General features: G+C 38.8%; 1 pseudogene; it reads right to left on the reverse strand.

Moving 5' to 3' along the window:
• Window positions 1–585: 585 nt before the first annotated feature.
• Window positions 586–9,545, reverse strand: LOC109045302 (annotated as a pseudogene).
• Window positions 9,546–15,764: the final 6,219 nt, after the last annotated feature.

Genomic DNA, 15,764 nt, shown 5'->3' on the forward strand with positions numbered 1-15,764 from the left:
GCTACTGCATGAAAACCTTTATATCAGTAAGAGGTTCTGCAAGTTTGGCACACCAGATATTAAACTCAAGATGCATGCCATTTTCCTAACAAAATGTAAAACCTATAAATAACCCATCTGAAGGTGGAAAATTCCAGAAGTGGAAAATGTTGTGCCACCGTTGATAGGTTGAAAACTGGGAGTCGCGATTTTTATTGAACACTGATTCAGAAACAGGCGAGATAACAAGGAAGATTGGGAAACAAATTTAACTGATCAAATCTATTTGGGGATGCAAGGAGAAATTAGACTGCTCATTTGAAGCTACCAACACAAGTCCACTGCATAAGATGCATGCAAAATATCTGCAGTGGATGTTCACGCAGAACTCTTAGCACAAATTCCAATTAACAGAATTCCCTTTACAGCATCATGGGCAATGTATTCCACCTTTACGGTACTCTACAGAGGGAGCACAACAGGTCTCTTTAAAAGGGTTAATATTAACTTCCCTAACGAGAAAAGGGAGCCTTTCTTTCTGGCAAGAGAACAGGTACAGTAGGACTAACCCGCTTCCCCCACTCTTACAGCACTCAAGTCAATTGGTTAAACTAGACAAGAAAAACCAGAAACAATAAGTTTGCCCCCCACATTTATTGAGAACCAGCTAAAATCTTCTTTGTGCTCTTGAACCACTACAGGACCCAGTGAGGCCTTCCCTTCCCACTGAACACCTAGAAAGAGCAGACAGAGTTAAGTGCTTGAAGTGTCAAACCAAGCTTAAAAGCATCTTCCTACCTCCAGAAGGAGAAGCAGCAATTCCACCATCAAGACCACATGTGGAGTCACAGCAACCACAAACCTGGTGGTTCCCATCAGCAGCAAGCCACCTGCAAGGCGAAAAGTCAGACATGGCAACTTTAATGTATTCTTAAGTGGTATGAACTTACCCATTGGCAAAGGAACAGGATTTGTGGAGCACATCACTAGGTGCAGAAGCAAGAGTGGCCTTCAGGACACACGTTATGTAGATCTACCAAAGAGACACCACTGGTAAGGAGTCACAAAACCAGAGCAAATGGGGCGATCATTTTCCAAACCTCAATACATACAGAAGGACTGGATCCCCCCTGGAACATGAAGGCCTCCAGCTGGAACCGGATTTTGTCTTCCTGGGATCGAGGCATGAAGCCTTGAGAGCTGGAAGCAGTGACCTTGGCATCCACAAGACATCTAAAAAAATAAGAAAAAATAAAAATACAGTCCCCCTAGGACAAAGTGGTTACTCAAATCAACTCTGCAGCATCTGGTGACATGAACACACCCATGATTCTCAATGAACAAATATCTCGAAGGGCGCTCATCAGGTACTTGCGGGCGGGAGACTTTCTTTTGGCAAGAGAACAGGTACAGTAGCCTACCCGCTTCCACCTCTTACAGCACTCAAGTCAATTGGTTAAACTAGACAAGAACAAAAAAAAAAAAACCAGAAACAATAAGTTTGCCCCCACATTTATGAGAACAGCTAAAGTCTTCTGTCTGCTCTTGACCAATACGGACCGAGTGAGGCTTCCCTCCCACGAACACCGAGAAAGAGCAGACAGCGTTAACGTGCTTGAAGTGTGCAAAAACCAAGCTTAAAAGCACCTTCTACATCCAGAAGGAGAAGCAGCAATTCCACATCAAGACCACATGTGGAGCACAGCAACGGCAAACTGGTGGTGCCAATCAGCAGCAAGCACCTGCAATGCGGGAAAGTCAGACTGGCAACAAATTTAATATATTCTTAAGTGTATGAACTTACCCATTGGCAAAGGAACGGGGATTTTGTGGAGCACATCACTAGGGGCAGAAGCAAATGAGGGGCCTTCAGGACAAGTTATGTAGATCTCAAGAGACACCACTGTAGGAGTCACAAACCAGAGCGCACAATGGGAGCGATCATTTTCAAACACTCAATACATACGGGAAGGACTGGATCCCCCCTGGAACATGAAGGCTCCAGCTGAACCAGATTTTGTTTCCTGGGATCGAAAGGAGAAGCGTGAGCTGGAAGAGGGACCTTGGCATCCACAAGACATCTTCAAAAAGAGAAGAAAAAAATAAAAAATACAGTTCTCAGAGGACAAAGTGGTTAGCGAAATCAACTCTGCAGGCCTGGGGGACATGAACAACCCATGATTCTCAATGAACAAATTCTCGGCAAAGGGCGTTCAATCAGGGACTGGGTGGCCACACAGCGCGTCCACAAACACGCAGAGGGACGTGTTGTACACTTCACAATGCATCAATATTAATAATGTCACCCAGGAAGTAAGAGTTGAAGGGCTCTCATAGGACAGTCATCTGCAAGGAGGGGAAAGACAATTTAGGCACAGCCTACGTTCATAAGCAGAACGTCTAGAGAAATTTGCACAAACACTATGAGCTTAAGGGGAGAACAGCAAGACTCTCACCACCGCTGTTGGAGGCATAAGGGACCCAAGTTGGCTCAAGCATTATGCTGACATTATGAAACCCTGCCATTCAAGACGTTACCAATTAAATGGGCTTCCAGTCCACCCCCACTAAGCACTGCCACAAGTCACAAGGTCACTTTACTTTGATAATGAGCATGTGAACACCACTGACTGCACCATCCTGACGGATAATCGGAGGCCGCACGGCCCTCAGGAGTTGTAGGTAAGAGCAAAGTGTGTAGACAACTCATCCTGGGTCATCTATAGGAGAATGATGATTGGTTACCAAGAGGGTTCACTCAAAAAAGAAACCCATTCCAAAAGGGGTCTTAGCAAGTCATGTACTTAACTTAGTTTACCCCTGAGTGATTGGTTATCAAGTGTTTCACACATAAAAGAACCATCCCATGGATGTTGTATAGGTTCAGGGAACGGTGATACCAAAACAAGGATCCATTTTTAGTAGTGTACAATAAATCCAGTAACGCAACAACAGCTCTTACCATCAACACACTGTTGCAGTCTGCCGTTCATTCCATCCATAAAGAAGAGCACCTTAGAGCCTGGGACTGAAGCCGACAACAGGACATCTTCCCAAAGTCCAGACCAGGATGGCTGGATCAGTTGACCATTGCTGAACAAGTCCTGTTGTACCTCCACTATGAATCGGTTCTCACGCGTTGAATAGCTACTGCACAGAGTGTCACAGGTTGCCTCAAATGGAAGTCCACTGCCATCTTGCTCGGCACCTCTCGGAACAAATAGAAACCTCCAGTCTAAAGGCTTCACTGGACCCTGCAACACCTGTTTCTCCATGAACACCAAGAGGCTCTTGGAAGGAGTAAGCCTTCTGCAACGTCTTCCAGGAGCCCTTCAGAAGGAAAAAGGCAGGCACGCTGATAGATGGATATGCTAGAAGGCTTCTTGCTTTTTGGACTTGACTGATCTCAAACTTCCAAAAGCAGTCCTCAGATCAAACACCACACGCAAACCAGCAACAAAAACACACATTTGCAAAAGACCCCATCCTGACAACTTTAACACGATACCAAACAGTGCTCGTCGTTGCAAATAGTACAGCTTTGAATTTAGGTGGCTCCCCCCTTTCAGCTTGATTTGATTACATTTGATTCTCCTCTGGACCTGTAGGTTTATGCATTAACAAATGCGGACACCCCCTTTCTGAATGCATAGCCAATGGAAGGCTGATAAGGAATGTAGAGTTTCATCTACCATATCACCAATTTACAATTAACATTTGACAGTTTGTCTGTGATAGGACAATTCCTGTCATTTATAAAGGGCCCCCCCAAACCCTTTATATCACTCAAATAATAGAGGATATTCATAAAAATCTCTCTTTTTTTTATGGCGTTTTTAGTTTCTCATATTGGAAAAGATTATGGAAATAAATGTCAGCATTACATCACTTGCAACCCACAAATGGATCCGCTGACAGTAAATGGGTGGCATCAGAATGAAAGTCCCAGAGCTGATAAAATATCACAATAATAAACAAGAAGTTTTTAACTTCCAAAATGTTTCTTCTGGCCAAAAAAGTATCCATAATTTTAATAATACTATTTAAATAATAAGTAGTGCTGATCCTGTGATTTTCTAACATTCTTTCCTGATTCAAGATGACAACAACTTTTTTCACTTGGATTTAATATGGATTATGGACTCCATAAATTTAAGTTAAATTCTCTTTAAATGTAATTCGTTTCTTACAAAACATAGCCTTTTTGCTTCACAAGTATTTATTGGTGGACTGGAGTCACTGTGGATTATTTGTGGATTTTGTTTTATTAACAATACAACGACTCATAAATTGCCTGGTCTTGAGTTTGTAAATGAAACGCAGTCCTTGACTGTCTTGCTTGAAGCATTCTTAAAAATGATTCGACAAACTCTATTGCGGCGGTGGGAAGAATCAAAAGTGAAATCGCCCTAATCCTCAAAGTAATGATATTAATTAGTGAAACCTGTGCAAGAAAACAAAAATGCTCGAGATGTTGCACAAGTGACAAACCAACCGTTTTTAAAAGGTCATTCACACGTGATTCCAAAACATCACGTTAATTCCAGACCATATAGCGCCTTTATCACAGTTTTTGCGTGCCCATCACATTCCTGCTCCAGGGAATTTCCACCTGCATTATTGTCAACGGACAGATAGCCAAGTTTTGTGAAGAAAATCATCTAATCGTAAGTTTGTTTTTGGGACCTTTGTGCAATAAACGTTCAATATTTAAGAATGGTTTAATTATATGGATGGCCCTTACCATGAATCTCTAGGAGCTGATCCACTATCGGTCTGGACACGGGGAACTGGATCTGGGTTGGTTACGGTGACCTCGGAATAAAAAAATTAAACAGATTAATATTAGTCCCCAGGGCTCTGAACCGGTTCAAGGCAATAAAAAGGGAAAAACCAGAAATGAATGGGAATGGTTGACCAGGAAGACAGAACCAGAAATGAAGATCAAATTTTTATAGTTCCAAACAAAATAGGAAAGAAATGAAATCCGCTATTAACTGACTTAATAAAATTATTTTACCGTTTCCATTTAATATTTGAAATGTGGCTGTCAACCCCACAGGAATTCAGATATGCACAATGTAATGGTGGACGCAATCCACAGTGTGAAATTGCCCGCCGCTCATGCCTGTGTGAATTGTTCATTCATAGGATATAACAACTTGAGCGACGGAACCTTCGTTCAATGGGGCTCATGCATAGTAGTTTTTATCTAGGATGTCATGAAGTCGTAAGAATCTTGGAAAATATAACAAAAAAAAGGGGATTGTCTTAACACGCTTCGTCTCGAGCGTTAGACGCTTGTCGAATGGATGATAAACAGAAAAAGAATCTATAGGCTTACATAAAAAGGAATAACCTATATTGGCCTAGCACTAAATGTTGTTGCACTTAACTCAATGACAGATTAACAAAACGAAAAAATGCTTAGTTTCGGTTTATGTTTTGATTCGATCCACCAAGTTCAAGTGGACAGGAAAACGAGACAGCAGAAAACAGTGTTCTCTCTTATCTTTGCAAAGCTTTACATTTTTATTTATTTGTTGTTTTGTGGTTCTAGCGATAGGGGAGCTCATAAGTCCTCAAGTGGAAGATCCCCACGAGGGGCTCAATTCTTTGCACCGCTTCTTTGTTTACGCTTGGTAGATCTGGCTCTCCTTCTAAGTCAATAAACTAGAAAAGAACCAAATTGCCTATCACAGTAGGGCAGATGACACCCAGATTTACCGACTTATAAATAAAACCAATACCAATTAAAACTTCTTCGGGTATGCAAGGATGGTAACTCTGCCTCTCATTCATATACAAATGCAGTGATGTGTGTTGATAGCTACACCCCAGTAATAAACTTAAGGCACTATGGAAAACTACATCAAGTTTTTAGCATTAAATGAAAATAACGTTCTGTTTCTGTAATAAAAACCAAGTTTTGCTTAAGTTTTGGAAATTAATTTTGTCAATATGCACTTTAACACTTAACTGACTATCCAATACAATGCCCAGATATTAGAACACATAACACATTCAATTTTAGTGCCTTGCAATGATAAAATATCAGGACATTTTTTTGGTTCAACTTTAGAGGTCAAAAACATCATTAATTTAGTCTTACCTATATTTAAAACCAGCTTAAGTTGACAAAGGCAAGGGGGACTGAAACCAGTAATAAATGCTGACTGTAAACATTGAGTGCTTGCGAAAGCTGATGAGCGCGAAAACAATCAAATAACAGAAATCCATCTGCATAAAGATGATATTTATGTGTTTGGGATGTTATCACAAATATTATTTATGTATAACAAAAATAAAATGGGTCCCCCAAAACTGCATCCCTGAGGGGACACCCTTTGAAACGGACAGGACAGATGCCATACAGTATTTCAAGACCACAGACTGTGTTCTACCTGATAGATAGTCAGCAAACCAATTGTATAGCAGAATCAGAAAGACCAACAGTGGCAAGTCTTTTTAATAGGATGCTATGACCAACTGTCCATAAGCCTTTGATAAATCGAGGAAAAGAGCTGAACAAACAGCTGCAGATCATCCAGAACGCTGCAGCCAGAATTCTGACAAGAACCAGAATTATCTGAGCATATCACACCAGTCCTCAGGTCTTTACACTCACTTCCAAGTTATATTTAGGATTGATTTAAAAGTACTTTACTTGTTTATAAATCACTTAATGGCACAGGACCTAAATACATTGCACATAATCTCTCTGAAAAATAAACCTAACAGACCACTAAGATCATTAGGATCGAGTTAGTTAGAAAGTACCAAGGGTCCACACAAAACAATGGGAGTCCACTATTTAGCTCATTAGGCCGCAGTTGGAATCAGCTTCCAGAAGAGATCAGATGTCCTAAACATTGGGAGCCACATTTAAAATGCAGACTGTCAAATCTCATCTGTTTAGCCGTGCATTTCATAAAAATGAGCACTGTGCTACGTCCAAACTGATTACACCTGTAGTTTTATGTATAATAACTTTATATTGTTTAACTGTTTTAAATTAATTTTAAATCAATTGCTAAAATCATTTAAAAAGTTTTGTAAGTTCCCTGTTTTATTGTTTTGATTTTTTAAATGATTATTTTACTTCACTTTTATGTAAGACTATGAATAACCATCTGTGTATGAAATGCTGCTATATAAATAAACTTGCACTTGCCTTATTTTTAGTTTTATTTATTTTGCAAACGGCACTTGACAGTTTTGGAAAAGGCAGTTTGCTTCTATCTGTATAACTCCAACCAGCGTTTGCTAATGACCAATATCTCACCGCCGTGCCCGTCATGCACACACAGACACAACATATTTTTGCGACATTGCAGCCTGTTTTATTATTAAAGATAAAATACGTTAAAGAAACATAAAAAGTTGCACTGCTCCATTGTACAATCTGTTGCGTTCAGCATGACCACAGTGTTGATATAGCTGATGTGAAGGATGATGTCGATCCGAGTGAAAGTACAAAGCCTATTACATAATAGGCTAAATAATATTTTAGCATCCAGATACATTGTGAAAATAGAAACATTTGGATTCCTACCAGTCGAGGCAGGCATAGTAGTTTTACCTTAAATTACTTTGTTTTTGGATTTGACTTTTTTACCCAACATTTCCATGTGGGTTTTTGATGGGCTGGCTCTTGGTCCCTGCATGGGTGTTAGCCCATATGAGCACATAATGGGTCCATAATAGGCTCTAAGTGGGCCCTATCTAGATTTTCATTATATGGCCCACATGGGTTCTTATAAAACAGGGCACAAAGTGGGCCCACATAAATAACTCTCATGGGGCCCAAATGGGTCATTCACACTGGACCCAACAAATGGCCCCCATAATGGGTTTATTGCCGGACCACAGTGGGTAAGAAACTGGGCCCCATTTAGATTTCTTTATTAATTCACACATCTGGATAAACTTAATGTGCTAATTGCAAATTAACCTTTCAAACTCTTGTGTTACAAGCTTTTTTTGTTTTTTTTGGGGGTAAACCCCTATTATGTGGTGCTTAATACATTTAAACTACATGATTTAAAATATTTAAACTGAAGAAAATGACTTTCAACTCACTCTCTAAAAAACAAAAAAAACAAAAAAAAAAGAAAAAAAACAAAACAAAAACAAAAAAAACAAAAAAAAAACAAACACACACACACTTGAATAGATCAGGATAAAATGGTATTATTCCTGGCCATGTGCAGACTCCTCAGCTATCATACCTTTAAAAAAAAAAAAAAACCCAAAAGGCATTTATTTGAAACTACTCAAACATTTACAAGAGCATTTACAAGGCATGCGTGGTTATAATTAAGCCCTGCCATTACTATCTGCCTGAATGACAAACTGTCACTTAAAAGGGATAGTTTACTTCTAAAAGTAATATGAACAAGTTTTAAAGGCGGCGACACTATTCAGCTAAGAAATGTAATTATGTGCGTAGGAGCTATTTTTGTTTGCAAAATAGCCTATGATAATGCAACCACAGTTTGATTTTCCAAAAGAGCATATAACGTAAAATGTTTGACAAATTAAAAGTAACTTATTGGCAACAATCATCCAGAAGTTGCTGTGTTCAACCACTGTAAAATTGCTGTAAAACTAAGTACACGTAGTTTTAAGCATACTATAAAATGAATTACAGGAATTATACTGTTTTTATATTTGATCTTTATTTTGTTATATACTCAATAACACAAGTTATTTGCTTCAATAGCCAACCAACGCTTTAGATTCATGATCCATCTTTTATATTTCACAGCTGAACTTCAATTACCAGCGTAATACCCAGCATATAAAACCATATTTCATTAATGGACATACCAGTCAAAAGTTTTTGAACAGTAAGATTTTTAATGTTTTTTTTTTTTTTAAGTCTCTTCTGCTCACCAAGCCTGCATTTATGTTGAATCCAAAAAATACAGCAAAAGCTAGTATATTGTTGAAATATTCTCCCCCCTTTTTTACTATTTAAAACAAACAACATTTTCTATTTGAAATCAAATTTTCCAAAATTTATTACGTGAGTAGCGAAAGTGCATGTGCCGATGTGTTTATCAGTATCCTTATGTTCATTGGGTTTACACAGGAAAACTAGAGTAATTAAATTGCTGCTGAATTCTAAGGTTTAATTAGATAGCTCGCAATATACAATTGAGAATATTGTGTGAAGTCTTGTGGACACATGGGCAGGATCGCAAGTGCGAAATCTAATATTGGGACAGGCGTGTCTATTGTAAGCAAACCAATCCATCAAAATGTTTTAAAAACTTACATTATGGTTGCTTCTGGCCAAAAGATCCAATAATAGCACTACTCGGTTTGTTAAACAGTGCCTTGACTCCTGTCCGAAAAAAAAAAACAACAGGTGCTTCTACCCTGATTCCAGATGCTGAGTCCCACTTTTTCAATGCGACTGAAGGCAATATTATGGATTCCATGTTAATTTGTCTTACAAAACACATTGTCTCAGTAATTATTGCCTTCACAATACCATCACATAAGGTGGGTCACTTCTTACCTTTGATAATGGCATTGAACACCAATAACTGCACCATCCTGAACGGGTAATTCGGGAGTGCCAGCAACACACTTCCCCAAAAGGAAAAAGGGTGTAGGTAAGAGCAGATGTGTAGACAAGCTCACCATTGGTCCATCTGATAAGCATTAAGTTGATTTAAAAAGTGTCCTCCCCTCTACACTTAAAAAAAAAAAGGTCACAAAAGATGTTTTAACACCCATGCTTGGACACCACTTTGGTTCCTCAAGGAACCTTTCCACGATCAGTACTTAAAATAAGTCTTCCATTATAAAGGAAGGAAAGGGCCCATGGAAATTAAAGGTTCAAGGAATAGTTTGTACAACAAGAGATATCTTTACTTTTATTGCTGTACAAATAATCCAGTAAGATTTAAAACTATTCCCCTCAACACCACTGTTGCAGTCCTGCATTTCCATTACTCCAAGATGAGCACCTTAAGAGTTTTGGCCTTGACCGTATGTCACCCACTTCCGCCAAAGTACAGCTTTAAAATTAAGGTGGCTCCTACCCGCTTTCGCCTTAATGGATTAACTTTGATTCTCCTCTGGACCTGTAGACCTTACGTATCACCAACTGAGAATGGTTCCAAGATCACAAATCACTAGAAAAGCCTTCATATGGGATCTGAGAATTTTAATCTTTATTAGCTCCACAATTTTACAATTTAAGAAACTCTGGGCAGTTTATCCATTAAATGAAAGTTAATGCCATCTAAAAAAAAGCCATCCTAGTTCATAAATATTATTCATTAATAATCTCTTTTTAATTAGGGAGGTTTTTAGTTTAGCATAACTCACTGTAGTTTTATGGGTAAGGCCTAATGCCATTTACATAAATACAATTTGATTGCAACAGTGAATTATACTCATATTAATGATTAGAACGGAAAATATTAATAATTTCAAGACATATGTTGTGGCATTAGATAAGGCAAGGTGACACACCAAGTGAAATTTTTTATTCAAAAAGAAGAGAAAAAAGACACATAAGGAATTTATGATTCATCCACAAACACAGTTAATTGAGGAATTCTGAATGATGAAATTAATTTCAGGGCAAAGATATATAAAAAATAAACCTCAGTCCTGGTCACTTTAGACCCATGCATGTTGCATCAAAGGGGTAAAGCTCTTCTAAAAGTATTTCCAACAATGCAATTTTGATTGTGCTACTCAACATCACATGAAACATGCACGTCCCTCTAGGTGGCTGCTGGGATACATGGAAGATATAAATTAAGTGAAAACATTTACTTACAATTATACATTTAAACCAATTCGTTAAAATGACTTGATTTGACGAGAATCAGTAATAATTTTTTTGTATTTGTATGTATATGGTCACATTTTTTATTAATACCCCGAATTGTCAAAAATTTTTTATATATATATTATTATATATATAGTATTAGAATCACTAAAATACAATGTTTAAAAAAAAAAACAATGAAAACACTATATTACAAAAAATGCATAAAAAATGCCAATCAAATTAATATTAAAGTTTCTATTAAGATAAACTGAATTATAATAAAAATCAAAGCTAATTACCAAATTACTAATATATATAATTTAATTGCATTACATATAATGCTAAAATAGCATTGCTTTACTGTAAAGGAATTTGTCCAATATTTTTGTATATTTATATATATATAAATAATAATCATGCATTTAAACCATGCAAAAGACAGAGACACAAGGCATTATTTAACAATTAAAATATTTATTTTCTGAAAGAAAACATATAGTTTTTTACAATGCGGATATTAATTTAGCTCTTCTGACAGCTGTACATCATCAGAAACACGCACTCATGATGCTGAAACACTATGAGAATCATCCGGGGCGTACACAACATCAGTTTACTAGCTTCAAATGCAATGTGGTTAAAAGTAAATAACACTTAAAATCAGCAATATAAACAATTTCTGCAATTAATATACATGTAATTCCAAAAAAGCAGCCTCTGGGAAGGGCTTTTACAGTCGCAGTTTTTTTCAGCTTTGTTCATTATTGTTCTTGAAGTTCAGGTTTTCCAGTTTCAGAATGAACACTGATCATTCCTCATGAGCACAACGCTCAAACACTGCGCAGTTCCGTCTGAATCTAAACCAACAAAACTCCACATGAATTATGAAAAAGTTTGAGACAAGACATGGTGCTTTTACAACCATCTCCTCCAAAACACTTCAAATGTACTTTTACCCTCATTCATAGTATTGATGGATAAACGCCTGTCGGTGAAAGGAACCTCAACTTGTGGATATGGTTCTTTTTAGGGAGTCCAGTTTGAATTAATGTTCCATAATTATTCCGATGCACATGTCTAAATGTGGAAAATTGTGATTGTTCCCTTCACGAACAAAAAATATTTTTATTTTACAGTTTAACCAAGCCACAAGTACACACTGGCTATTGTTTTAGGCACCTAGTCAAACTGATAAAGTGGTGACCTCTTACCAAAAACATTCTGATCATAGTTCAACCCAAAATCAAGAAAAAATAGCCATGCATTTATTTGTACCCATTCTTGACGCATTAACTTCTGCCTGTTTTCCCCATAACCATTAAGCAACTATTTTGCCCTCAAATTTCTAATTACTGTCAGGTGAAAGAAGCTCATCCCCTCATTACTGAAATTCAGTAATACACCGTCCTTTCGCAAACAATAATAAATTCGTACAACAAATACGTTCATTGGGGGGGGGGGGGGGCACTTTGGCAAAATGTATTTTTATTACTTAAACTGTACTTCTTTTTTTCTTTTGAAGTCTGTAAGTGACAGTATGCCTGGAAGGTTCTCGAAACGTGCTGTTGGAATTCACCCATGGCATAATTGCCCGGGTCAACAATGAGGGGATATTAAAAATAAATTGAAATTTTCGGGCACCAAGAGTCATACAAATCTAAAATATCAGCGCACCAAGGTTTTGTTTGAACTGTGCCACTTTTGGGTTGAAAGCAATTAGTTCCACTAAAAATGAAGATTAATTTTATCTGCAGTGCAGAGGGGTAAACTGCTCCTCCGGTTGCCGGCCTGGTGGCGGTCAGACTGAGAGTCCAACAGCGTGATAAAAACATCACAATAATCAACTCCACTCCAGCGCCCACCGAGGTTAACATCTGGAGAAGACAGAAGCGGCTAGTTTTGTACGAACCAAATCATCTTTACATCCATCATAACCGCTTTTTCGCGTAAAAAAAAAACAAAAAAAAAAAAGACCGACCTGAATCAGGAGAGAAATCTTGCACAGAGTCAAGCTCGCGTTTACAACAAACCTCAACAAAGTATGCTGGCTAGTATTTTGATGTGATAGACAACAGCCTGATGCACTTTTTTCAGGAGGAAGTGGTATTATGGATTTTGGGCCATACGGTGCCTAGTTCTATAATGTCGTGATGACGGATTTGTTTCTTACAAAAAGAGAATTTTTTTGTCGGCTCCAGATGTTCACTGATGGACTAGGAGTTGCTGCGGAGTACTGTGATGTTTGTATCGCATGGTGGGACCTCTCATATGGACTGCACCCATTCATCTGCAGAGGCATCCATTGCTGAGACACGGATGGACTTCGCCACTTCCAGTACATTGTAGGCAAAGTTAGCATTTTTGGGAGTGTAAATAGTTGATGTTAGGAGTCGATGCAACAGCGAAACCAGCTATGGGGGAATGCAAGGCATCCGTCTGCACGGCTTTATCACAAAGAACAACCTGACTGCAATTTCAAAACTGTGCAAATTCAAACGCACAGGGCCTAATGCATTTGCAATGGGCACATTCTGCTCTTAAAAATCCTCCGAACACAGAATGGGATAAACGCCGGTGCACAGTGATATTAATCCTCAACGCAACTCGATATGGTGAAACCTCTACGGTAAAAACCCTCCATAGCTGTTGTGTTTAAACATACTGAGGTCACAAAACCCGTTCACCAATACACCCACAATAACGCAGAATTCGGGTTTGTGACACTCTTTTGTGTGCCGGGTTATTGCAGCTGGGTTGGTAATGTGGCAAGAGCTGCACAATACCACATCCTCCCTCCTGAATGAGAAAGCTTTACTGATGATTATAGTAGCCTCCAGTTGTCTATATGCCAATTTTAATCCCTAACTGTCATTACTTCTAGGTTGTGTCTGCGATCAGGAAAAATAAACCCTCCTGTTGTTGGCTGCCTATGCAAACTTGCGACGCGAACTTTCGAGTGCGTGGGAAAACCCGTGCGCTCGGGTAAAAAGGTTCCAACCTCACGTACCAAGCTTCACTTTAACATGCCGTGTAACCATGGACAATCCCCTGATGTCCAGCGGGTGAATCTCATGACAAAGATAGAGCATGCAGGTAGTTTGCATACAGAACAGGCAAGCCTTTTTTTGCATGGCAAGCCTCAATTGCAAGCACATTTTCGACAACCCAATGTAGGCTCTTCGTAAGATCAGCCATTGTTGAAGGTGACCTTGCCCCACGCCACCGTCTTTTAATGTCAACCAGCGTGTCAAAAACGTACAGGACTCGACGTCGTATAACAGAACGCGCTGGAGTGCCAGCGGATAACTCGCACTCACAACGGTGGCGCTGTGGCCGTTCGGGACACTCGCGCGCCTAAAATAACGTAGTGCCGAGAAGCCGGACCTGGTCTGTACGCCCCTACTTTCGGCGCTTAGCCCGTCACACACAACAGATCTTTCCTGCCGGCTGTGCTCGCGGCGGGCATACATTGCGGACAGAACTGCAAGGATGCTCCCAGGTGAGGAAAAAAAGCGCTAAGACAGCTCCAAGCGTTGAGCGACCAAACGAGCCGAGGGGTTTGGAGAGGCTCCCTCATGTGCCCCCTCTTAACAACGCGCAGGTAGACTCCCGTCCTCAGGATGCCGAGAAACGCGTCTCCAGGGAAACGGAATGAGCGAACTTAGTGAAGATGCAGGTGTCCTGTGGAAAGCCGTCTGTACCATCATCCTGCGTTGGCTGCCGCCATCAAGTTCAGAAACAGTCGGTGAAGCCAGCATTGCTGTTCAGGAAACATCGACACGTTCCGTATTTCACAACAGCACTTTTGAATACAGACAAGCCGAATTTAGCAGGTCTGAACTATGTGTTTTATAATATTAATACCTAAGGAGAGGGCATCATGCAAAGCACAGTTTCATTTGTGAAGCCGCAAAAATTCAAATGCAGGAGGACATAAGTCAAGCGTGCACTCACCGATCCACGTGATTTTCCAGGAAACTGAATCTAATGAACGGTTAATAAGTAAAAACAATTAATCGAATAATAGATAGTATTAAGGATTTACAAAACATATAGAATATAAGTCAAACATACGAGATATATAATCTGATGGTCTCTAAGTATGGTGATCTCAAGTGGACTTCTCATATTTCATAGTGAAGCCGTTTTTACTAAATATAACGAGACTGATTTTCATTCGATACAAAACCACTATTAATTTAAAAAAAATGGTTATCTTACAACTGGTACACAAAATTAATAGAAAAAAATATTATTAAATCTTTAAAGTGTGTCATGTATCTGACTTTTTTTTTGTACTAATAATCAGATATTTATCATTCAATAATCATATGATTTTTTGCTTTTGTCCACAGTTACAATTAAGCTTTATTTGAATATTAATTTATAAATGGTTAAATACTAATAAGATGGATAATCATTATACATTACTAATTAAATCCTTTACATATGTAAATACTTAATAGTAACTCATTTTTCCTTTGAGTTTTACTGGCTTTGTGATTTTCCGTTCATATCAAGATTTTTATTTTAATTATTTTTGAAATAAATCATTTTTCTATTGTATTTCCAGTGAAAAGCCACTGACACTAAAATTATGACGGCAACACATGTATCATTTTGATTAAACCATGGCATTAAAGTAGCAGTCTGTTCAACTGTGTATGTCTGAAGATTCCTAGGTTACATCATATTCTTGCAATCGATGCTCGGCCAATTTGTGTAACGACATTTTCAGAGAGACTTCATCACCTCTGTTCCCCAGCAACCCTGTGTTTGTATGCTTAGGCCGCCAGTGTAACGAAGTGTAACATTTCCTTCTGCCAGTGAGTAAGAAGTGTACGTGTTTACACCCGGTACCGGTCACAGTCCCGCCCTGAGACAATCTGGTGACATGCACTTAAATCTCTGATGCGTTCCATCGCCACTGTAAGCACAGGACAACAGGTCCCTCATTATGTTCTCAGACAAGCTCTACATGATC

Source organism: Cyprinus carpio, chromosome B17 (assembly GCF_018340385.1).
Source record: "Cyprinus carpio isolate SPL01 chromosome B17, ASM1834038v1, whole genome shotgun sequence".
NCBI lineage: Eukaryota > Metazoa > Chordata > Actinopteri > Cypriniformes > Cyprinidae > Cyprinus > Cyprinus carpio.